The sequence below is a fragment of the Carettochelys insculpta genome, chromosome 25 (genome assembly GCF_033958435.1).
Source record: "Carettochelys insculpta isolate YL-2023 chromosome 25, ASM3395843v1, whole genome shotgun sequence".
In the NCBI taxonomy this organism is placed as follows: domain Eukaryota; kingdom Metazoa; phylum Chordata; order Testudines; family Carettochelyidae; genus Carettochelys; species Carettochelys insculpta.
The window spans coordinates 13,810,142-13,833,448 of NC_134161.1; the positions used below are offsets into that span (position 1 = coordinate 13,810,142).

A 23,307-nucleotide genomic window follows, 5' to 3' on the forward strand; every position below is an offset into this window, starting at 1 on the left:
TTGCTCAGCTCAAGCCTCACTCAAACAAACCCTGCTGTGCAGTCCTTCCCCTGTCCTCGTACGCAGCCCCTCCTAGTGCCCATAAAAACCCTCCATTGCCCTAGTGCCAAGCTCCCACACAGCTTTCCAGCCACAAAACACCCAGCCCATGTTCCCAGTGCGAAACTGCTCCTGCAGCCCTCCAGGGCCCATTCAGCCCCTCCACAGTGCCCACTCCTTCCCATACATACCCCCACTTCCCAGTGCCCAGCCCCTATCCCCACAGTAACGAGCAGCCACCTTCCAGTGCCCAACTTCCCATAAATCCTCCCCAGTGGCCACACAACCAGCTTCCTTATAGTGTTCAGCTTCCCACAACACTCATGCAGCCCCCACTCCTACAGTGTCCAGTCCCCACCCCATACTGCCCATCCCTCACCTGCCTACTACTCAGTTCCCCATACAGCCCCCATCCCCATAGCACCCAGCCCCACCAATACAGTCCCCATAATGCAGAGCTCCCTCTACAGCCTCCATCTCCATAGTGCCCAGCTCCTCCCATTCAGCCCCCATAACGTCCAATTCAAATTCGTCTCCCCTCCCCTTGGTGGTCAGCTCTCATACAGCCCCCCCAGATGCCATCCCACAGAGCCCAGCTCCCCCCACAGCCCCCAACTCTCACCCCCGCCGCGCCCAGTCCCCCTTCAGCCCTGCAACTCCCACCCACCCCCCACAGCGCCCCGCGCCCCATACAGTCCCCCAACTCCCACCCCCGCCGCGCCCAGCCCCTAGCGGGGGGCGGGGCTCCCGGCCCGGGCGCGCACAGCCCCTCCCCTGGCGCGCCGCAGTCCTGCCCAGCGTCGCTCGGTCGGTCCCGTCCGCCGAGCGCGGCGCGCGGAGCCACCAACCGCCTCCTTTTCTTCCCGCCGCCACCGCGCGGAGCCTGCCCGGCCGGGGCGGGAAGATGCGGCTCGCCGGGGGTCCGGCCAGGCACGGCCGCTAGGCGGGCGGAGCGCGGCCCGGCCCGGGCGCTGAGGCGAGGTGAGCGGGGCGTCTCGTGCGGCCCGGGCATATGCCGGAGCGAGCGGCCACGGGAGCGGGGGGAGGGGCGTTGGGCCGGCTTGCTCCCGTGCGGGGTGCATATCGCGATAGGAGTGAGCAGGACCCGGGGTGGGGGTGTGGGTGTGGGTGTGGGGAGGCTGCCGCCTTTGTATCCGCTGCCGGAGCACAGCCCGGTGCAGCGTGCACCATTGCAGAGCCTCGTGCGCGGCCGCCGTGACTCGCTCCAGTGCAGGCTGAGCCGCGTGCATGTCTCCATCCCGGCTCTCGGCTGGGCGGTGGGAGGCTGTGCAGCGTGCATCAGCAGGCGGGTCTCATTTATGCCAGAGGGGCTGGACGCCGGGAGTTGCTCCCGTGCCTCTCGAGCAGTGTGCCTACACCAGCTCCGGTTACTGTGTCGTGAGGCGCGAGTCCTGTGATGTGCACCGTGCAGACCTGCTGTGTGTCAGCCTGGAGAGCAGGCTGACTTGCTCCCACGACAACGCCGTCAGCGCGCATGTTGCAAGGCCGGATGTCGAGAGATGGAATCGGAGTCTATGTGTCGTGCATACCATGCAGCCCTAGTTTACAACGGAGTGCACGGGAGTCCTGAACTGTTCCAGTGCATCGCGACAAACGTGCCTGTGGCTGTGCCGGCTCCAAGGGGGAAAGCAATGAGAGCCTCTGAGTTGCCGCCTTGACCATCGCTGCACGTCCTGGGCGAGGCAATCCTGGTTAATGTCAGAGTGAATAGAAACCCTGAATTGTCCCAGGGTCTCGCAGGGACCCTGCCTACGGATTGCAGAACTGGTTGTATTGAGGGAAGGCGCAGCCGTCCCTGAATTTTTTCCCTGCCTTGATGTGCAGGGAGTCGTCCTAGCTTACTGCGGAGTAGAATGAAAGTCCTTGCACCGGCAACCGGGGTTCTGCCATTCTCGTGTTAGCACTTGATCTTTGAGGGTAAGAAAAGGTGACTTCCTTTTACTAGGGCTTCTGCATGGTTCATCTGCAGTGAATAGCTGCCCTTTGCCATGACTGGGTGATAGGTTTTCACTGAATTCTGCCTTATTTTTGTTTTCCTCTAGTGTTTTGTTCTCTTGACTCTGGGTTATGTCACTATTTCTTTTATTATTTATAAATAAACCTGAATGTTCAGGGACAGCCTCGTGCACTGTACTGTGTTTTGTGTTTGGAAACCTCCCCTTTCACAGCCCAACAAAAAACTTTGTGTTTATTTTTCACACGTGGTTCTTGCTTTTAATGCTTTCTATTTAGTCCCCGTCCCATGCTCTTGAGTAAGTAGCATGAAAGGAGCAGCATCTCAAGGATGCAGGAAATTATTTGTTTAAAAAAAAAGAATAATAGGGATTTTGGTGTGTGTGTTTAATTATAATGTTTTTTAAATATTGGAAAGATAGCACTGTACTCTTTGTCTAGTGTGTAGCTGCTGTATTGCTTTTCCACGTAGCTCATCCTTTTGTTTAAAGTATCCTTTGTGATATTTTTAAATGGGCTTCCTCTGAGTGCCTTCTAACTCTTTTTTCCATTGAATTCAACATCCCCAAACTTTATTGGATTATGATGGTGTTTTATAGTTAAGATCTGTGCTATGAAAAGCACATGATATGGAAGTGCGGTGGATGGGCATTTCATTGTTCATACGCTCAGTTTTGAGAGTGTGTGTTAAAATCAGTACACATGCCTTATTTAGCTTTCATATTCAATTTGAAGTGCTTCAACTGACCTACAGTATTTGAGGGGAGAAAATTACTATTTAGGGTTTCGTAATCGTGGAAGGTGCCTGAGCACTTTCAGCTGCAGGTAAAATCAGGCAATTGCTTCTGTCTGAGCATAAAGGAAATAGGAAGTTTAATTGCCCTTAAGACATCTACAGAGCACTTTCAAGACTTTCAGTGTGTTCTGATTCTTTCGTTGTCTTTGTTATAACTTACCCAAAGTCTTTTCTACTTGGAATCTGCTTTGAGGCTCTACCTGGAGACCTGATCTGTTGCATCAAACTGAATATATGTGCTTATGCTGATAGACCACAGTAATTTTTCTTCCTCCCCCATTTTTCTTTTCCTTCTGCCCCCTTTTTATCTGAGCCAGTGCAACAAACAGCACTTTGGACAGAGACTAGGAGGCCTCAGCTGGGGACAGGAGACCGGTTTGCTTGTAATGTATGTTGGGAATGCTATTAAGTAGAATTAAGCAAATGACAAATTAGAAGTTCTCTTTTGCTACATAATTTTTAAGGACGAGTATTAAAATTACTTACCTGTATTTCCTAGTGCGGTAAAAATGTTGCTCTTTCACTGATAGTGGCTCTTGTGCTTGGCCTTCCAATGCTGTTGTAACAATGGCTATTCAAAATATCCAAATCATGGTAATGTCGTTGAAGATTGAGCATGCTATCAATGCCTCCATTTTCTTAGGATAGGCACAGAGCTGCTTATTTAATAACATACAATTTTTCTTCTGTGCTGGTGTCTTTTTATCCCCATTTTCCAAATATGTGCATGGTCACGCTAGGCAATTTGTTTTGGCTGTAGAGTTAAAATATCATACACTTTCTTTGTTACTATTATACTCCTCATGATAAAGAGCAAGCAAGTAGATTTTGAGCCTGGGCTAGTAAATTTTCATGACATTTTCCAAGGCTGCTTTATGCTATGTCACACTCTACTTTTATCTAGTTGATGAATTTATAATGTTTAAATATGTTGCAACCATCAGGAAGAATCAAAATTTATTTTTCTGAAGGTTTTAATGATTGGGAAGATAAAAGGAAAAAGTACAAGGACAGTCTTGCAGTATGCCTTGTGTAAGACCTATTGTTTGGGGGTGACTGTTTCATTAAAACAATACAATGGCATAAATAGATGGACATAATGAACTGGAATATTGCTACATTGGCAGAAGCAAATTAATTTCCAGTGAATTAAGTTGCAGTTCAGTATTGCAGCATGCTGTCTTCATATGAACACTGCGTGCCCCAAAATAACTTCCTGGTTAAGTTTCTGAAGTTATGGGTGAAATTTGAGCGTAATCTATGTAGTTATCATTAGGGAATCGATCTTAATGAGAATGGCCACCTTTCTGCATGTTGTTGATAAGACATTCATTACCTTTCCAGGATTTTATATTTGAGTCTTTCTGTGATGGGGAGTAAGTATAAATACAATTGTAATTGGACACGCTTTCCCCCTCCTCCGGCTGGCTGCCTTCCAGCTCCCTCTCCCCCCAGCCTCTAACACGCCCCCCCCCATTCAAAACCAGCTTGGCTCCACTCTCCTCTTTGTTCAGGGCTGAGGTGTTACCTGCCAGCCTAGGTTATAGCCCCAGGGTCATCCTTAGCCACTGGGACCTGCTCTGCTTGTCTCACACATGCACTCCCCCCATTCCATCACATCTCTCCCCCCTTCCAGCCTGAACTGAGCGGGGTCACTTAACCAGTGACCTGGGGAAGTTTGGGGCCCTCCCTGCATGACAGGGCATCGGCTATGGTGTTGTTGTTCCCCTTGACACGGACCACCTCCATGTCGTAGTCCTGCAGGAGCAGACTCCACTGCAGGAGCTTGGCGTTGGCCCCTTTCATGTGATGCAGCCAGGTCAGGGGTGAGTGATCAGTGTACAAAGTGAAATGCCGTCCAAACAGGTACGGCTGCAGCTTCCCCAGCGCCCGCACCATGGCCAGACATTTCTTCTCTATGGCCACGTAGTTCTGCTCCTGGGGCAGCAGCTTCTTGCTCAGGTACACGATGGGGTGTTTCTCCCCCTTGTCGTTCACCTGCATTAGCACAGTGCCCAGCCCCGAGTCTGAGGCATCGGTGAACACCAGGAAGGGTTTGTGGAAGTCTGGATTTGCCAGCACTGGGGCCCTGACCAGAGCCTCCTTCAGCGCGCAGAGGGCCTCTTGGCACTGCTCGGTCCAGACCACCTTGTCAGGCTTTCCCTTTTTACACAGCTTCGTGTGGGGGTGGGCAAACAAACATCCTGACTGTGATAGGCAATTCATTTGTGGAATAGACTTCCAGGAAACGTAGTGGAATATCTTTGCTTGGGACACTTTACTTTTTGTTTAGATAAAGCTCTTGCTGAAGTAAATATGGAACAGCGCCTTAAGTGGATGTTATCACTGGTGCTCTGATAGCTCAAACTTCTTGAGAAGGAGAATGCTATTTGAATGCACCAGGTTTCACTAAGGTTATGTCTATGCTGCAGATTTCTGTAGACAGCATGGGTCCAGATTGCAGATCTCTTAGAAGAGATCTGCTGGTCAGGGGATCTCTTCGACAAGGAAGAAGGGATGCCTCTCTATAGAGGGTTTTTTTCTGACATTTGTCCATATGTGGATGGGCCAAATGTTGGAAAAGCCTCTCCCGACACAACTGGCAGAAGATATTCTAACTGCAATTTTCTTATCTTTTTCCAACAGTTCCCGAAAGTCCAAACACAGCCTTAATGTCAAAACCTATCACATGAAAATATCCTCTTTGACTCTTTCCCTGTTTCAAAACATGCATTAAATATGCTGTCAATGTATTGTATTGAGTCTGTCTTTCAGGAATGAAGGTTACATGTTTCCAAATATATATGTGTGCTAGGTGATGCTCTCTTCGTACTTCATGGCCATGGGAGAGATTTTGTTTGAGAGAAAAATACAAGTAGATTCCCCAGGCCTTCCTCTATTGTCATTAAATAAGTCCCCCCACGCTGCTGTTTTCATGGTGGAGGAGGGAATTATTTTAATTGGAAATGCCTGCTAAAATGTTGGCAGCACTTTAGTGTCTAATAGTTCTATCTCCAGTATCTCTGAGGTTTGTAAGAGCTGTTTTTCTTGGTTGTTAGTTATGAACCATTTAAGATGATTCAGGGTCTGCCACTACACTGCTGAGTAATGGAAAGGGATAAAATGGTGGAAGATTTGAAGAGACATTTGTAAATTTTTTTGTCTAAAAACTTAAATGGATTGGTTGTTCATGTGGGATTGTAACAGTGTGGCTTCAGCCAGGGGTAATTCAGACATGTGCTTTACCAGCTTCCTCACACAGCTTTACCAGTGTACCTGTATCCTGACTTGCAGCACTTCCACTCATGGGAACGTGAAGAGCTGAGGCTGTCATAAAATTGTAAAGCTACCGAAGAAGCAATATGATAGATTTGGAAGGAGCAGGGCTGGGAATAATTCCACCAAACTCATATTTCTCCACACTTCCTAAGTAAGAACTGTACAGAAACAAAGGGGAGTCCTGTTGCGCCTTAGAGACTAACAGATTTATTTCGGCATATGCTTTTGTGGGCAAAAATCCACTTGGTCAGATGCATCACATTAGCAAGAGGCACATGAACATGACATGATGGCAAAGTGCATTTTTGCCCCAAAAACATACACCCAAATAAATCTTAGTCTTTAAGGTGCCACAGGACTCCTCATTGTTTTTTCAGATATGGACTAACCCTTTCATACTACATTTCTGCTACTTTGGTTTGTTGGAGTACAGAGTAACATGGCTACCTCTCTGTTAGCTTTCATACCAGTAAGTACAGGTTGACCATCTCTAATCCGTTACTCTCTTGTCTGGCAACATCCCTAATCTGGAATGATTTTAGTTAGTTGGACGACCACTTATCATAGGTATGGCCAAGTTTCCTGTAGTCTGATAAAGATTGTTTGCGGCCACCAGGTTTGGCTCTTAGTGTTCTGTGCTGTTATTTAGCTCCAATTTACCCCTAAGTGTCTTCTAAATGGTGAGAGTGTCAGTAATGTGCTAGAAAATGTAGACCTCCCGTGGTCTGGCAAATTTCTCCAGCACTGATCAGGTCCTGAGCATGCTGGATGTGAGAGATTCAACCTGTATACACTAACTTTGAGCTCTGGTGGGTTGAAACTATTCCTTTGTAGTATTAGCACTGAAAAAAAATTAAAGTAGGTAACAGAGAGGTGAAAACAAATGTGTGTCTTTTGATTGTGCTGGCTATGTTAGACAGAATTGGTGAAATGACTCAAGTATTGCGGAGGGATAAAAATCTGTTTTCAATACTCATGGTAAGTGGAGGAATAGGAAGGCACAGGGGAGCTGGTATTGTTTGGTTCCTGCGGCACTGCATTGCTAATCCGGAGACCTGGATTTTATTCCTACTTTTGCTGTAGACTTGTGTTACGACCCTAGTCTGCCTCAGTTGCTCCATCTGAAAATTGGGACAATGCTATTTACCCAACTTTGTAAAGCACTTTAAGAGGTATAGACAAAAAAGTGTGTGTGTGTGAGAGAGAGAGAGAGAGAAAATAAATACAAAGTTTGAATAGAGTTTTTATTTCAAAAGATTAAGTTTCAGTTTTAAAACGGAATCTTGGCAATAGAGAAGTCTCAGTTTTATTTAATATATTAAGGTTTGCAAGTTACACAAACTTTTATACATGGTTTAAACTTCTTGTGAGTAGGGACTCTGCACTGACTTCATTTGGGCCTATGGGAGTGCAGAGATACACCCACCCATGTAATATGTTCTTGAGTTGGGATCAGTGTTCTCTCTCAATTTTTCCATCCATGAGTGGAATAAATTTTATGTGCACTAAGGCATATGTGGATGTGCACTACCAATAGAAACACATTCTTTCTATGGACAGCTGTAGTTGCTCTGCTAATCGGATGGGGGGCACCTGAATTTCTCTGGAGTGGCCACCCAAGTGTTCAGCTTGCAGGGACCAGTGATTGGTTGTGTGACTATTCCCACACCTTTTTGAGTTGTATTTAAGTTGCTTTCTTTACTGCTGGGATCCAGGTGTACTTTACTGGGCCATCATACCATACTCCTGTGCTTCTTGTGTTGTAACATGGTTGACCCATGAAGTGAGTGTGAAGTAAATGCAAACTACCCTTTCAGTTGGCTACTAAATTGGATTTACTTTACCAATGATGGACAGGAAGATAATCATGTTTAAACTTGAGTTAACTTTTTCCAAACTGGTTTCTTCAGGAAGAAACTTTATTATCTCATCATAAAATGGATTGTTAATTAGCTACTGATTGCAGTGTCTATCAGCTTAAACAAAACAATCAACCCAATAAGTTCTCCACAGATACTGCACCTGTGTGCTTATTGATTAATCTAAGTTGTTAATTTAAGCACAGTAGTAACTACCAGGAGGTTAATGAAGCAGATAAAATTGACATTATTTTGAATATTCACATATTGACTGTAGGTATAGGTATTAAACGTTCACTGCAAATTTTGCTGCTGTTGGGGCACAATTCTCATTTTCGGTCACGTAAGCGTATGTGTGAAGTAGCTATGTATTTACAATGGTGAAATTAAGATCAGAAATTATCCCTGTGGCTTTCATAGATGAGCAATAATAACTTTGCTTTCACTTGTTTTTAAGAACCCACATGTGTGTTCCTCTCTGGTTTCTGTGGCTGCATAGGCTGTAGCTTTTGAATAGTTCATCTTGTTGTTGGCGGTTTGTGGTAGGATAGTTAACTGAAACAGTATTTTAACATACATTACTGCTATGTTGCTTAATACGTTGTCTTCATAGCTTCTCTGTTATGTTAAGATTAAAAAGAATTGAGTTAGACACCATGATTTTTCTTTTGTAGCTCTTATTGTAATGATAGAAACTGGAAGATTATGGATGTTGGGGTCACTTGGAAGAGCTGAATTCTGTTTCAGTTTTTGCCACTGATACGTTCTAAGATGTTGGACAAAATTGCTTTGCTTCTCTGTAGCTCAGTTTCTTTGTCTATAAAGAAGGTAGAAAATTATATTAATCTACCTTTCTGCAGAGTGCTTTGAGATGTGTGGAAGAAAATTGCTATGTGTTTTACTATTATGTACATATTGGCAAATTTAGGTGATCAGTATCTTCAAAAGTGGTATTAGCTTGCTTCAGGCAGCTTTTTAAGATTAAACAGTGTTGCTTAGGAGGTAATCTTCTGTGTATCTCATAACTGGAGTTATATAGATCACTTTCTAAACAAACATCTAAGTTTTAAAGTTAACTTTTTCTATTGCATTGTAAAGATTTCTGGGGTGTACTTAAACAAGATATTTAGGGCTTGTCAACACAAACAGTGCTGCAGCTTGTCTGATGGGGATGTTCTTTGCGGATGGAGAGAGCTCTTTCCTATTAGCATAATTAAATCACTTCTATGAGTGGTGGTGACGTCTATATTGGATTACTTTTCGACTGACATTGCTCTTTCCCACTGGTGCATAAGTTAGTGTAACTTATTTTGTTCCTTCTCTGTTACTTATTTTGCTGAGGGAGGTGTTTTTTTACTTCCCTGGGCAGCATAAATTATGCTGACATAAAATATATTATATACATAGTCTTACACTTCAAATTGCTTTGATTAGCAAAGCATATTGCCTCGTAGAATCCCTGCTACTAATCAAGAAGCCATTTTCTATAATTTATTTTGCTAACAACGTTCCTTGAAAAGTATCAAATTAATTCTTCAGTCACTGCCATGTCACTGTTACTCTGGTGCACGCTGGAAAAACAGACACAGGACTTTGTGTGAGAGAAGTAATTTGATGTCTTTTGGCGCCAGTATGAAAACAAGACAGAGGTAGCAGGATTTTGGAGCGGGAACTCTTGGTTCTTGAAATTGGAGTTGTCGCATTGCAGGCTGATCACTCAAGAAGAGGAAAAGAGAGAATCAGTATCTTCCTGACTTTCACTCTCCTATTTTAATTATGCTGATTTTACGTAACATTTCATTTCAGTTTTCTTTCTTAAAAGGAGTTTTGCCATTCACAGCATGAGTGCCACAAGCTTCCTTTTCCTTTTTCAAAATCAAGACTTTATTAGCAACATGATCAGAACACAGATACAAAGTCATATCCCACAATGCACTGCACATATTAAAGGGGGAGTTATCTAATGTTTTGAGATCACATATTGTTTGCTATTTAGATATGAGTTGTTCATTGTTGGGCTTTGAGATGTTCATTATTTATCAAATAATCAAGAAGTTTTTTAAATATGCAGTTACAGCATTGGGAGCCACAAAAAAGTCCTTAAAGAGCTGCAGGTTGCTTGACCCCCTGGGCTAAGGCCTCATTTGTGCTAATTTCATTGGGAGTTAGGTGCCTAATTGCTTTTAATAATCCCACCAAATGCTTGTCTAATAAATGAAAATCTGCGCCTTAGTGTTCTCTGAAGTGAGATGTTAGTTATGTCAGTATGAACACTATTCATCAACTTGATATTGAGGGAAAAAGATACCACTGCCCTAGGTTATGGCTGGTCTGGAGCACTTTGACTGTTCATAGAATCATAGATTGGTGAATCATAGGGTTGGAAAAGAACTCAGGCAGTCATCAAGTCCAACCCCCTGCTAAAGGCAGGAGCAGTCCCAACTAAATCATCCCAGCCAGAACTTTGTCAAGCCAGGATTTAAAACCTGTAGGGATGGTGATTCTACCACTCCCCCAAGTAACCTAGTATAGTCTCAATTTATATCTCTCCAAGTGTGATTTTTTTTTCCCCCCAACGTAGCTTATTTTCAAGTCCCCACCTCAGCTCCTCCTCTTTCTCTCCTGCTCCCCTGATGAAACAAGCTGTACTAGCAACCGTACTGGGTCTTTCTGCTGGTGCATCTATGTCAGTCAAAGATCATATCTTTAGACCTTGACAGACATTACTGCCAGCAGAATTATGTAGCACAGATATAGCCTGAGTTAAAATGTGACCTGATGCTGACCGACTGAAGTTCTTGGGAGACCGTTTGTTTGATTAACTAAAGTGGGAATGGAAGCAGGGGTGCAGTGATGAAAATGTACTTAAGGCAAGGTTCAGAAACTATTTGTCTACTGGTTGGAGAAGCCCTTGTATGTTTGCAGGGCTTTATTTACTATTGATCTCTCTTTTTGATCATGAATGCCTCGTTTGGTCTTATTACTGAAGATTTTTTTGTATACTTAGAAGTGATTTTTTTTTTCCTTTTAATATTATACTGTGGAAACAATTGAGTAAAAATTTTTTTTTTCTAGGGGAAAAATCTTTTAAAATAATAAAAATTGAAATGTCTGGTAGTATATTTCAAAATATTACTAAGACTTCCGTATTTGTAATTGAGGAAGTGTGATTATGGTTGAGTAACTGCTTACAGTTACTTGCAAGTATGGTTGCTATCTTCCCAGGCTAGGAAATAACATTAATTAAAAAAAAAAGTTATTCTGGGGTATGTTATTTATAAAAAGCATTTTTCCTTGCTAGAATAAATACATAATCATAATAGCACATAATTATTCTGGCAATATAAAATCCTGTATATAAATAACGCACTCAGGAAAAACAATTTTTATATATGTAATATAAAATGCTTATGTTTTAAGACAATGGCATTTGTCTTTAATATTGCACATGTATTATTTAAAAAGTCACCATTACAGCCTTGTCACTTTATTATTTTACTCTAAAACAAATGAGAGTTATGGAATGAGTGAGCAATAATTTAAAATTTGTGTTCAGGGAAAATACCATTTCTTTAAAAAAAAAAAAAAAAGTCTGTAACAGAGTCCTCCTTCACATTTATGTGTGTGTGGAAGTATAATATGTGTTTTTGTAGTAGACTCAGTGAACAATGTTTGATTTTTATTTCACAGGGTTTTATAATAATTTATTACTGAAGTGTAAATGAAGTTCCAGAGTCCTTCAGTTGAATGATGCACATGCAAGCCGCTGATGTAAAGTTCAGTCATTGTAACTGCTGCAGTTTATTTCATTGAAGAAACAGGAACAAAAGTTTATTTGTAACAGCCATAGAATTGTGTACAAAAGCTCCAGTGCCCTTTGAACCTTTATGATTGCATCTGAAGGAGCAATTGTTAAAAGAATGGGAAAAGCTGCCGGGAGACCAGAGATCTGCTTTTCCCCCAACTTTGTATCGCGCTGTTTAATGATCTTAAATTTAAGAAAAAAAATCTGTTAACTGGATGAAATTCTTACTTGGTTTTCATATAAAATTAGTGCTGAACCTCCATACTATCTTCATTCTGATTAGCTTTTGACATATTAAAAAAAAAAAAAGCATTGTCCTCTAAAATGGTTGCTTCTGTTGGGGAAAAGCAAAACAACTAGGTACCCTTTTCTCCACTTTCAGAGAAGTTTTGAGAGCTCTGATTACATAACTTGTAATTAGTAGTAGGCATCCTTCAGTCTGCATAGACTATGGATCGCGCTCTTTATAGTTTCAGTTGAGGACTTAATTTACAGCGTCTGCTGTGACTATGAAGACCCACACGAGAGTGACAGTCCTTGCTGCATCTCTTGCAGATGTGGTGGGTGTCTGGCAAGTCCTTAGTGTGCTTTCTGTGTGCTCGCTTCTCCTCTGCCAGCTGTCTGATCCTCACCTCGCCCTTCTGAAGGCCCTTGTGTGACCCCGCCTCCATCTGCTGCGGTCGTCTGCTAGTTCTTCCCAGTTGTCCAGCTTGCTGTCTACCTCTCTGAGGTCTCTCTTGCAGACATCTTTGTAGCGCAACTGGGGGCATCCGGGAGGTCTTTTGCCAGAGGCTAGCTCACCATACAGGATGTCTTTTGGAATCCTTCCATCGTTCATCCTGTGGACGTGGCCAAGCCAGTGCAGCTGACGCTGCCTGAGGAGGGTGTGCAAGGTTGGGATTCCAGCTTGCTCGAGGACGGCGGTGTTGGTCACTCTGTCTTTCCATGATATTCCAAGGATGCACCTGAGGCAGCGCAAGTGGAAGACGTTCAGCCTCTTTTCCTGGCGGGCATACAGGGTCCAAGTCTCGCTGCCATAAAGGAGGGTGCTGAGGATGCAGGCTCTGTAGACTTGCATTTTGGTGTGAGTGTATACAGCTTGTTGTTATTCTACACTCTCTTGCTGAGTCTGGACAGACTTGTAATTACAACTTTTTTTTTTTTGGATATTGTCTTCTGTTCAAATCCTAGTCATGGAAACTTTTTTGTTTTTCCTGCATCTGTAGTTCATGCTAATTTCTTAACTGCTTTACTTTCTCTAATATGGTTATCAGCCTCAGCCAGAGGGGAAGACAGTAATAATCAGTGTTCCAGTTACATCCTTAACCTTCTGTAACAAGGGATGGCTAGTTCATTGGCTGTGTGCTGTCTTCAACACATGGAAGCAGCACCTTGGCTGGCTATGGCTGTGTCTACACTAGCCCCAAACTTCGAAATGGCCATGCAAATGGCCATTTTGAAGTTTACTAATGAAGCGCTGAAATACATATTCAGCGCCTCCTTAGCAGGCGGGCGGCCGTGGCACTTCGAAATTGACATGGCTCGTCCTGACGGGGCTCCTTTTTGAAAGGACCCCGCCTACTTCCAAGTCCCCTTATTCCCATCTGCTCATAATTCCCATCTGCTCATAATTTGGAGAAAGTATTTGGCATCCATCGATTCACATGATGCTGGCCTGACCACACCTGTCCTCCTTGAGCAGGATTAAGAAGCGTTAGACATATTTATGGTTAACATGAACATCCAGAGTTTTTATAAGAAAAGATGTGAAAAGATTTCTGGAAGGGATATAAAGTCTCTTGTTTGAGGACATATGTCAACCTCTAACTATTGGGATTTGGAGGAGATGTCCACTGGAAACAGTTTTTCCATCTTCCTTGAAGCACTTGGCATTGGTCAGCATTCGTGAGAGTGTACTGGATTAGGTGGACAGTTTATTTTAAAGCCCTGTAAATCCTCAGATCATTTTTGCAGATTATATATCAGATGTGGATACACATTTTATGTTTGCCCACAGCTCTACTAAACCTGACCCAGCCTAGCAAATCCTTTGTTGATTAAGAAACAACTCTCCAAATGATAACAATCAAGGATCCAAGGTTGTATCAACTGACCTTTCCATAAGTCAGAGGAAGGGGCTGGATTTTACACCAAATCCAAAATGTGGATATTTCCAGACCCTGACACAAGTCAGCAATTACACCAATTACAGCAGCCACCTACCTGAGAAACACAAAAACAGGCAATATAAGTTGTTCTTTTTAATTAAACTTCATGCATGCCTGCAGGAAGTGACTTGAAAACAGAAACTGAAGCTAGCATACTTTTGACCCGCAAACCTGCTAGACAAGTACAAACAAGTCAAATCAAAACCTGAATGAAGCAAGCAAACAAAGTATTGGACACATACCAAGTAAGAGCAACTGACACCATGCGAAGCAAAAAGTTTCTGCATTTTTCCCTAAGATTTTGCAAAGCTATCTGGACTGCAGTGGGGAACAGACCTCCTTTGCAATATAGACTGCATATAAAAAGATCCTTAGGATTCATTGTGTGGTGAATGTTATATTATTCAAACGAGTTGTCAAGGTTATTGTTTTGCATCTTCTGGAACATCTTCACCCAGCCAGAAGGAAGCTTTTTCATTGCATCACCCACTTTCATATAATGTGTTCTCTGCTCCCATCAAACACAGTTTCATTCTTTTTTAAAGCATGGTTAAATTTTAAGAATTAAAATGGAAATGAAAAATTACAGGCCTCTGGTTTAAAAATTAATGAAATCTCTTAGTGCTAGAAACCACAAACATGGAGGAGGGAGACCATATGGCTGCTAAATATAACACATTTTTTCCTCTTTGAAAGCACTCTGAAAAGTACACAAGTTCACAATTTCCGTTTAATAAGAAAATGTCACACAGATCTGTGAAAAACCTTGTGATGTGGCATGTATGAGCTCAGATAATGGGATTATTTTTGGCCCTGAGTCAGTCAGATTTCAAGTATTGCCTGTGAGCCAGTTGAAGCTGCCCAGTGTGTCAGATTGGGACTTGTGAGAGCAATGCATGCGTAGATTAGTATTCCTTTATGCATTACTACATTTGATACACTAGGGAGTTTGATTCCTTTGTACAGTTTTTGTCTCTATTTAGATAAGGTCAGGTGGACATAATGTTAGGTGTGTAAGAAGGACTGTGTGTTACCTGCATTGTACTATGTGCAGAGTACATTTTGTTTCAATGCTTTTAGCTTCACGTATTCCTGAAACAATATTGTCTTGGTATAGCTCTCCAGTGGTTAACTAGAGGTTTGAGGAAAAGAAATAAGCTGAGTCTACACTATGGAGTTCTGTGGACAGAATTCGCTGTCTACAGATATTTCTCAACAGAACCTCTGTCTACAGAACACATCCACACCTAATACAGGCTCCCCCGTCAATGCCCTCTGTTGACAGAGAGCAACTGGACTGCACAGCCCTCTAGCGACAGAACAGCCAACTGGAAGCTCTGCAAACAGGGCAGCCTGGTGAACTGTAAGCCCTCTTTGTTGACAGAGAGCTCCCAGGAGTATCTACACTATTTTTTGTCAACAGAATCTGTTGACAGAGATGCTGTGCCTCATACAGTCAAGACAGAACTCTTTCGGGTAAACTGCCGTGTTCTGTTGACAGATTCTTGACAAAACACACTGGTAGTGTGGATGCTCCCTAGTTTTGTCGTTTTTGTTGCTCTTCTCTGGTCTTTTTCCAGTTTGTCTACATTTTTCTTGAAATGTGACACCTAGAACTGGACACACTACTCCAATTGAGGCCTAATCAATACAGAGTAGGGTAGAAGAACTGCTTCACATGTCTTGCTTATGACACGCCTGATAATGCATCTCAGAATGTGGGTTGTTTTTTTTTTTTTAATAACCACGTGATGCTGCTGATTCATATTTAGTTTTGTGGTCGGCCTCCTGTGGCCCCTAGATCCCTTTCTACAGTATTACTTTCTAAGCTGTCATTTCCCATTCTGTATGTGTGAAACTGATTGTTCCTTCCTAAGTGGAGTACTTTGCATTTGTCCTTATGGAATTTCATCCTATTTATGTCAAACCATTTCTCCAGTTTGTCCAGTTCATTTTGAATTTTAATCTTATCCTCCAAAGCACATGCCACCCTTCATATCATATGCATATTTTATAAGCATATTCTCTATGCTATTACCTGAATCTTTAATGAAGGTTTTGAACAGAACCAGACTCAGAACTGATCCCCAAGGGACCCCACTGGTTATGCATTTCCAGCATAGCTGTGAACCATTGATTAAATACTGCCTGGTAATGGTTACCCAACCAGTTTTGTTCCCACCTTATAGTGGTTTCATCTGTGTTACATTTCTGTCCTTTGTTTATGAAGGACATGAGACAGTATCACAAGCTTTACTGACGTCAAGATACACCACATCTATGCCTTTTTCCTATCTACAAGGCTTGTTACCTTGTCAAAGAAACCTATCATGTTGTTTTCACACAAGTTGTTCTTGATAAATCCATGTTGATGTTTTCTGTTACCTTAATATCTTCAAAATGTTAACAAATGTATTCTGTAATTATTTGCTCTTTCTTTCAGGTGCAGAAGTTAAACTGACTAGTCTGTAAATCCCTGAGTTGTCCTTGTTTCCCTTTTTATAGGTGGGCACTATATTTGCCCTTTTCTGGTCTTCTGCAATCTTCGTAGTCTTCCATGACTTTTCAAAAATAGTGTCCTCAGTCAGCTCCTTGCTCATTCTAGAATGCATTTCATCAGGCCCTGGTGACATGATAATTAAATGTTGATCCTTTAACCTTTAAAAAGAAGAAAGGCTGGCTGAAGATGGTATGTGCAGCCCTCTGGAATAAAAGAGCAGTTCCACTGCACTGGCACTTTGAATGGCAAAGATCTTTCAAATGTCACCTTTAAACCTAGTTATGGTGTAGTCTTTTGTACAACATATAATCAGTTTACTATGTATCTAGTTTAAAGCAAGAATAAGAACTCTTTGAAAGTATATTTGTTTTACTTTATACATACATATCAAATGCATATTTCCTAATTTCAAAAAAGTTTTTGGGTTGGAGTGTGACCTGTCAGTAATATCTTTAATATATAAAGTGACATAAAACCTACATCTGCATCTAATGAGAAACTCATCACAAGGTCACGTAGGTCTAGGCCAGTGAAGTTCAAGTGCAGAACAAATGAAGTTCTCACCTAGCAACACCCAGGAGTAAATTTTCAGGTATCAGGCAGCACTTTGGGAGCTGCTAGTGTCACCTGCAAAATTTGCCTGTACAGTTTTGCACCTGTTAGGTATGTCTATGGTGCAGTTAGACAGTTGTGGCTGACCAATGGCCAGGAGACTTCTGCTCATAGGGCTCAGGCTAAGGAGCAGTTTAGACTAGTGGATGTGGTCTGGAGAGTAGGATCCCAGAATTTATATAGCCCAGGTTCAGAAGTCTTTACTGCAATTCAACAGTTCTCCACCCCAAGCCTAAAACAGCTGATAGGGCCACCTGAGTTGCACAAACCTGAATATTGCTAAAATTAGCTCACTGGGTGTGTAAGGAGGGTAGAGACAGATGTGGAAAGATGTACAAGTATTTAGACTTAAGTTCACAATTTGTTTTTAAAAACATGCAAGTTCTTTAGGAAGACTTTTTATCTTCAGAAAAGGAAACCAGGACTCAGCCTTCCTTAAAACTCACCTTTTAAATATAATCAGTGTGTCTGATCCCATGGATTGGTATGTGTGTACTTGCAGACCTTGATGTTTCTGAAATATTCAGATCTTCACCCATCTAGATCTTTATACCTTGCTAATCAGCATAGTGTCTAAAGGGCCTGTAATAAGCCTTATGCTTTTCAGAGTCCTTTGTAGGTATCTGAAATATTGACAAGAAGCAGAGACATTTTGAAGTAATTTAATAATATAGTCAACAGAAGGGACAGGTAGAACAGGTTTAGGGTGTTCCATAATTCATGGCTTGGAGGACTGCAGTTTGGCAATATATCAAGATGTTTAACCACTAATGGCTTATTACTTGCTGAACCTGAAATGGCTCTGGATGCTCCTCCCCATCCAGAGAGAGACCGATTACAGATTTCCTTAACTTTTATCTCCTGCACGCCATCCTTCTGATCTTAGTTGGACAACTCCGAGCCTGAGGGTGAATGTTTTGCAGGGTGACAAAGCTTTTGCACATCCACAAATGATTTTCAGTTAAGTATAAGCATACGGTATCGTGAATTAGTGCTCCCCTTCAATCTTTGTGATTGAATAGCAGGCACTGGCATGCTCCGGTGACAAATGTTATGACCTAAAAATAAACACCTGAAATTTTTCTTTGTTGCATGTTACGTATTCGTGTATCACAAGTGTCTTGGGAAACAGATTGGAGGGCAGGGTGTAAGCAAGAGGAAATAGCAGATTTTTTCCAGTGAGTTATTCCAGAACACATTTGAAGGCGAAGAATCTCAGTAAAGCAGTACAAAAGAACACAAAATCAGCTGGTTCTGAACTTCTGAAAGTCATCACTTCATCTTACAGGTGGGAATATCATTTGCCTCTTGTATTCAAAACAGCTGGCCAAATTAGCATTTTGTCCTTGAGTCAAGCTAACCCAAATGAAGCTGCATTTCATTTGTAATCAGAGGGAGGAAAAACACCACAGAGCACTGCACAGAGACCTGCATTGCCTATGTGTACCAAATAATCAGCTGCTCTGGATTCACTGCAAGGTGAAGGCTTATTCAGCACTTCACACAAGTAAAGCAGCCTCTGGTTAGCCATATATCTCCCCAAGGACACGTTCACCAAGGTTAACCCGAGAAAGTGTTTCTGGCATCTCTGAAAGGCCAACTTGTTGACTGCAGTATGTATATAAGAATTGGTTATTACACTAGATTCACAAGTGAAAGCTGAAGTAAATGGCCTGCTTGTGAGCCTTCCACCTTGAAGATGTAGTACCCAGTACAGTCCTGACCTAAATGGATGCAATTTCTAGCAGGATTATACACATTCTTTTACCAAGTCTGTAATTGCCTTTGGAATTTGTTTCAAGGTACTGATCAGAGGAGTGACAAATGTAAGTTTTCTATATTTATTATGTATGTTTATTGCTTTAAATACTTTTGAATGTCCCAGGATGTGTTAGGAGTTATGTTAGTCTCAGTTTTTAGGGAAGATTACATACTATGATCTTGGCCTCTGGGGCAGAGCTTTGGTGGGGGGTGGGGAAGAGAAGCAGATAATATTTCTGCAACACATCTATAGTATTTCATGATTTCAGTCCTTCGGTTTCAGGAAACACAAATTACCCAATCCACTGATACAGGAATACTTCACTTCCTTTTGTTTGTGAAAAGTGCTCTTGTTCAAGAAGCTAAGGTGTTTTCTTCCAAACACCAACAGCAGAAGTTATTCACCATGATCTCTGCCTTTAAATGCCATTCACTGATGATTCATATCTCCAAATGGATAGTCTTATTTTTAATGTTATTTCTACCTTATCTTTCCCCAAACAGACTGCACATCCACACATCTCTGGTCTACAGTACAGGTGAACAGCTAATTACCTAGAAGCAACACCATCTTATTTAACTGGATATTACTCTAACAAGTATGTTATACGGAATTTCAAAGTATTTCATGTCTTCAATTGCACATAAAATAGTGTGTGTTCCTCAGATTCCTAGGGTGTAGCAGAGAGTCCATGCTCTTGCTAAGCAGGTAATCCAACTGCTGTGTCCAAGTTTCCAAAAGTGCATGAAATGTTGTGTATGTGTGTGAAGCAGTATACAAGAGAAACCTCAGGCTGTATATATGTGAATGTTAAACATATATGCAAGTCAGATACCTACTTTTGCACATACGTTTTCTGAAGAATTTGGAGCTATATTTCTTCTTGTGTTAAATGGGACATTTCAGTGAATGAACCAGTCACAGCACTAGCCGCTAGGAACTTCTGAGTTACCATCCCAGCAAAAACTTGCAACTTGGTCATTGGCAAATCAGTGCTAAAGTTTCCTCATCTACAGAACGGGGATTATATACCTATCACACTTCTGGGCTATGTCTACACTAGCACCCCTCTTTTGAAAGGGGGATGCTAATGAGACACTTCAGGAGATGCTAATGAGGTGCTGCAGTGAATGTGCATCACTTCATTAGCACAATGTCAGCCACAGCGCTTTGAAAGTAATGCTTTTGATCACGTGTGGCTCGTCTACACGGGTTCATTTTCGAAAGGACCCCGCAGGCTTCGAAATCCCCTTATTCCTGTAACCAGTATTCATTGCAGCGCCTCATTTGCATATCCCAAAGGGTCTCATTAGCATCCCCCTTTTGAAAGGGGGGTGCTAGTGTAGACACAGCCCTGGTGTCTGTAAGGAAGTGTGCAAGGTAGAAAAGATATGAAGTATGGCAAAGAGACCACCATGGAGATCTTCAGTGATTTAAGATCAAAAAAGAATTCCACAAATTGCAAAGGATGAGTAAACAGATAACACAAGTACATAAGGGTGAAATTAGGAAGGCCAAGGCACAAAATTAGGTCAAACTAGATAGAGACGTAAAAGGTAACAAACAAGAAAACATTTTACAACTACAGTAACAGCAAGAGGAAGAACAAGGACAGGATGGGGCCATAATTCAATGAAGAGGGGTAAACAAAAACGTTAATTCTGGAAATGGCAGAGGTGCTGAATGACTGCTTGGTTTCGGTTTTCACCAAGACGACTGGTGGCAGCTGGACATATAACATGGTGAATGGCAGCGAAAATTGGGTAGACTCAAAAGCTGAAATAAGGAAAGGGCAAGGTAAGATTTATTTGGACTAGCAAGATGTCTCCAAGTCACTTGAGCTTGATAAAATGCATCCTAGAATACTCAAGGAACTGACTGAAGTGATATCTGAGCCATTAGCTATGATCTTTGAAAAGTTCTGGAAGACTAGAGAGATTCTAGAAGACTAGAAGAGGGCAAATCTAGTGCCTATCTATAAAAATGGAAATAAGGGCATCCCAGGCAATTATAGACAAATGAGTTTAACTTCTGTACCTGAAAAATAATAGAGCAAATAATTAAGGAATCAGTTTGCAAACATCTTGAAGATAATAAGGTGATAAGGAATAGTCAGCATAGATCTGTCAAGAACAAATTATTTCAAACCAAACTGATAGCTTTCTTTGACAGGATAGCAAGCCTTATGCACAAAGGCAAAGGGATAGATGTGGTATATTTAGCGTTTAGTAAAGCTTTTGATACAGTCTTGCATGACCTTCTCATTAAGAACCTACAGAAGTAACCTAGATAGAGCTCCTGAAAGGTGGATGCATAACTGATTGGATAATGGTTGCTACAGAGTAGTTTATCAGTGGCCCACAGTCATGCAGGAAGTCACAGGTTCTGGCCATCAGTGGTTTAAAGACACCTACAGGATATGGCTGCATTGCTGAGTAAATTGGCTAATAGCCTTTGATGGAACTGCTCTCCATCAATATAGCTAATTCTTTCCTTTTGGCTTTCACAATATCTTGTATTGAGTTCTGCAGATTGTGTTGTGTGAAGAAGTACTTCCCCATGTTTGTTTTAAATCTGCTGTGTATTAATTTCATTTGGTGACCCTCCCCCTCAGTTCTTGTGTTATAAGGAGTAAATTTACTTGATTCACACTTTCATATCACTCAATCATGTTCCTCCTTAGTCATCTCTTTTCCAAGATGCAAAGTCCCATTTTTATTAATCTCTCCGAATTTGAAAGCTGTTCCGTTCTCCTAATTATTTTTATTGCCATTTATTGTACCTTTTCAATTACAATATATATTTTTGAGATAGGGCAACCAAAAGTTCACACAGGATTCAAGGTATGGGCGTAATATGGATTTATAAGTCTGGTTAAAATCTTTCCCAACCGAACTCTAACTCCATCAGAAAAAAGCTTGATTACAGTTATGGCCACACTTGGAGAGTTTTTGCACTGTCAGTTGCACCAGTGATAGGGAAATGGTAAAAGAAGAGCACTGGTTTGTATCCCCACTTATTTCCCCAGGCATCAGAGAGTGTTTATGTTTGCAGTACTTCCATGAGAGTGTCACCTTGGGGTCAGCTATCCCACAGTGCGACTCTTTCCTTTCTGAGGATAGGCTTTATGGGAAGGTGGAGTTGATTATGTGGCATCATTGGTCCCAACACAGCCTCCTCTCCCCGAGCACTAACCAGTTCCAGTATGTCAGTGTTGCTGCAAGAAGGGGATCATGTATCCATTGTCACCTGGCCAGATGGTAAGGGAGCACTTGCTAAGAAAACAGGAAGGGGAGTTTCAACGTTCCTGTGGCTTTATGAGGGGAGGGGCAGATGTCTGTTTACCTGTTGTCAGAACACTAGACCTGCTTGCCAGAGTGGTCACGTAGGCTCTCTGCGATATCCTCTGGAGGTTAAAAGCTGTGTAAACTGGAAGAACGTGTCTTATCGCTGGTAAGAACTGCATGCCTGTTCTAGACATGGTTTTCTGTTTGTGGTGTGTTTGTGGTGAGTTAGTTGGTGAGTTTTACTGCAACAAGTTGGTTAGTGTAGATGCTCCCATGGTTTTTGAGTACAAAAAGGGACTTTTTATGCTTGAAATGGCAAATGCAGAGTGACATTACCTAAATAGATGCACTGTATGACGTGCCTAGAGGATCAGCTAAATCTGGCTCAGTCAGACCAAAGGAAGGAAGTGAATTCCAGAGGCTGAGAACACTCTGCTTCTAGCCTCATAAATTACACATTTTCTGATAATGAGCTCTGGTGTCTGTTGACCTCAGCTCTTAGGTCAGAGTATGGAGAGGTGGCTCTTGAGATTATCCAGAATATGTAGAATAAGTATTTTGATGGGATCATACATACTTTGCAACAAACTGGGAACCAGTGCAGTCTATATAGCACTGATGTGATATGCCCTCATTGTAAATGCTACTAAGAAACCGGCATTGCAGGGTCCCATGTTTGGGGAAAGTTTCACTGAGGAGTGGGTACAGAGCATATATCAAAAGTGTTCAGCTATGGTGTCTAGAGAGTAACACGGAAACTGCTGTGAGAATACAATTTCAGTTCTATTACAGTCCGACTGATAGAATCAGAAAACATTGGACCGGTGAGAGTGAAAGCTGGATTTTACCCTGCTAAGTTAAGGTTTTACTTTGGAAGGTCATATTTCTCTAATGAATACTATGTAATGTGTCTGAACCAACAGCAGAGGTAGAGCATCTGAATAGCTAAAGAAATTGCTTAGGACAGGGGTCTGCAACTGAAATAGCGAGAAGAGCCATTTTTTCAAATTCAGTTACAAAATCAATCTTTCAAGAACTGCAATACCCATGAATACAAGATCTTCATAAATAACATCACACTGTGCTTTTTATCATCCCTATTTTAAGAACAGCGCTTGCAATAATTTGTACCAGTTGGAAAGTTGCTACCCCCATCTCTAGGCTTTACTCGCTTTGGCCCCCAAATCTGCCTGCTCATCCCCAGGCTTAATCCCTCTGATACCCAG

The 23,307-nt window shown here is 42.1% G+C and overlaps 1 protein-coding gene across 6 annotated transcripts in view; it reads left to right on the forward strand.

The window, feature by feature from the left end:
• The first annotated feature begins 875 nt into the window (after positions 1-875).
• Positions 876-23,307, forward strand: part of ARHGAP32 (Rho GTPase activating protein 32) — a 407,411-nt gene continuing 384,979 nt past the window's right edge. For all 6 annotated transcript variants that reach the window (XM_074976799.1, XM_074976796.1, XM_074976797.1 and 3 more), the window contains exon 1: positions 876-1,020. The gene's annotated coding sequence lies outside the window, so the exon portion shown is untranslated. The remainder of the gene's footprint in view (positions 1,021-23,307) is intronic.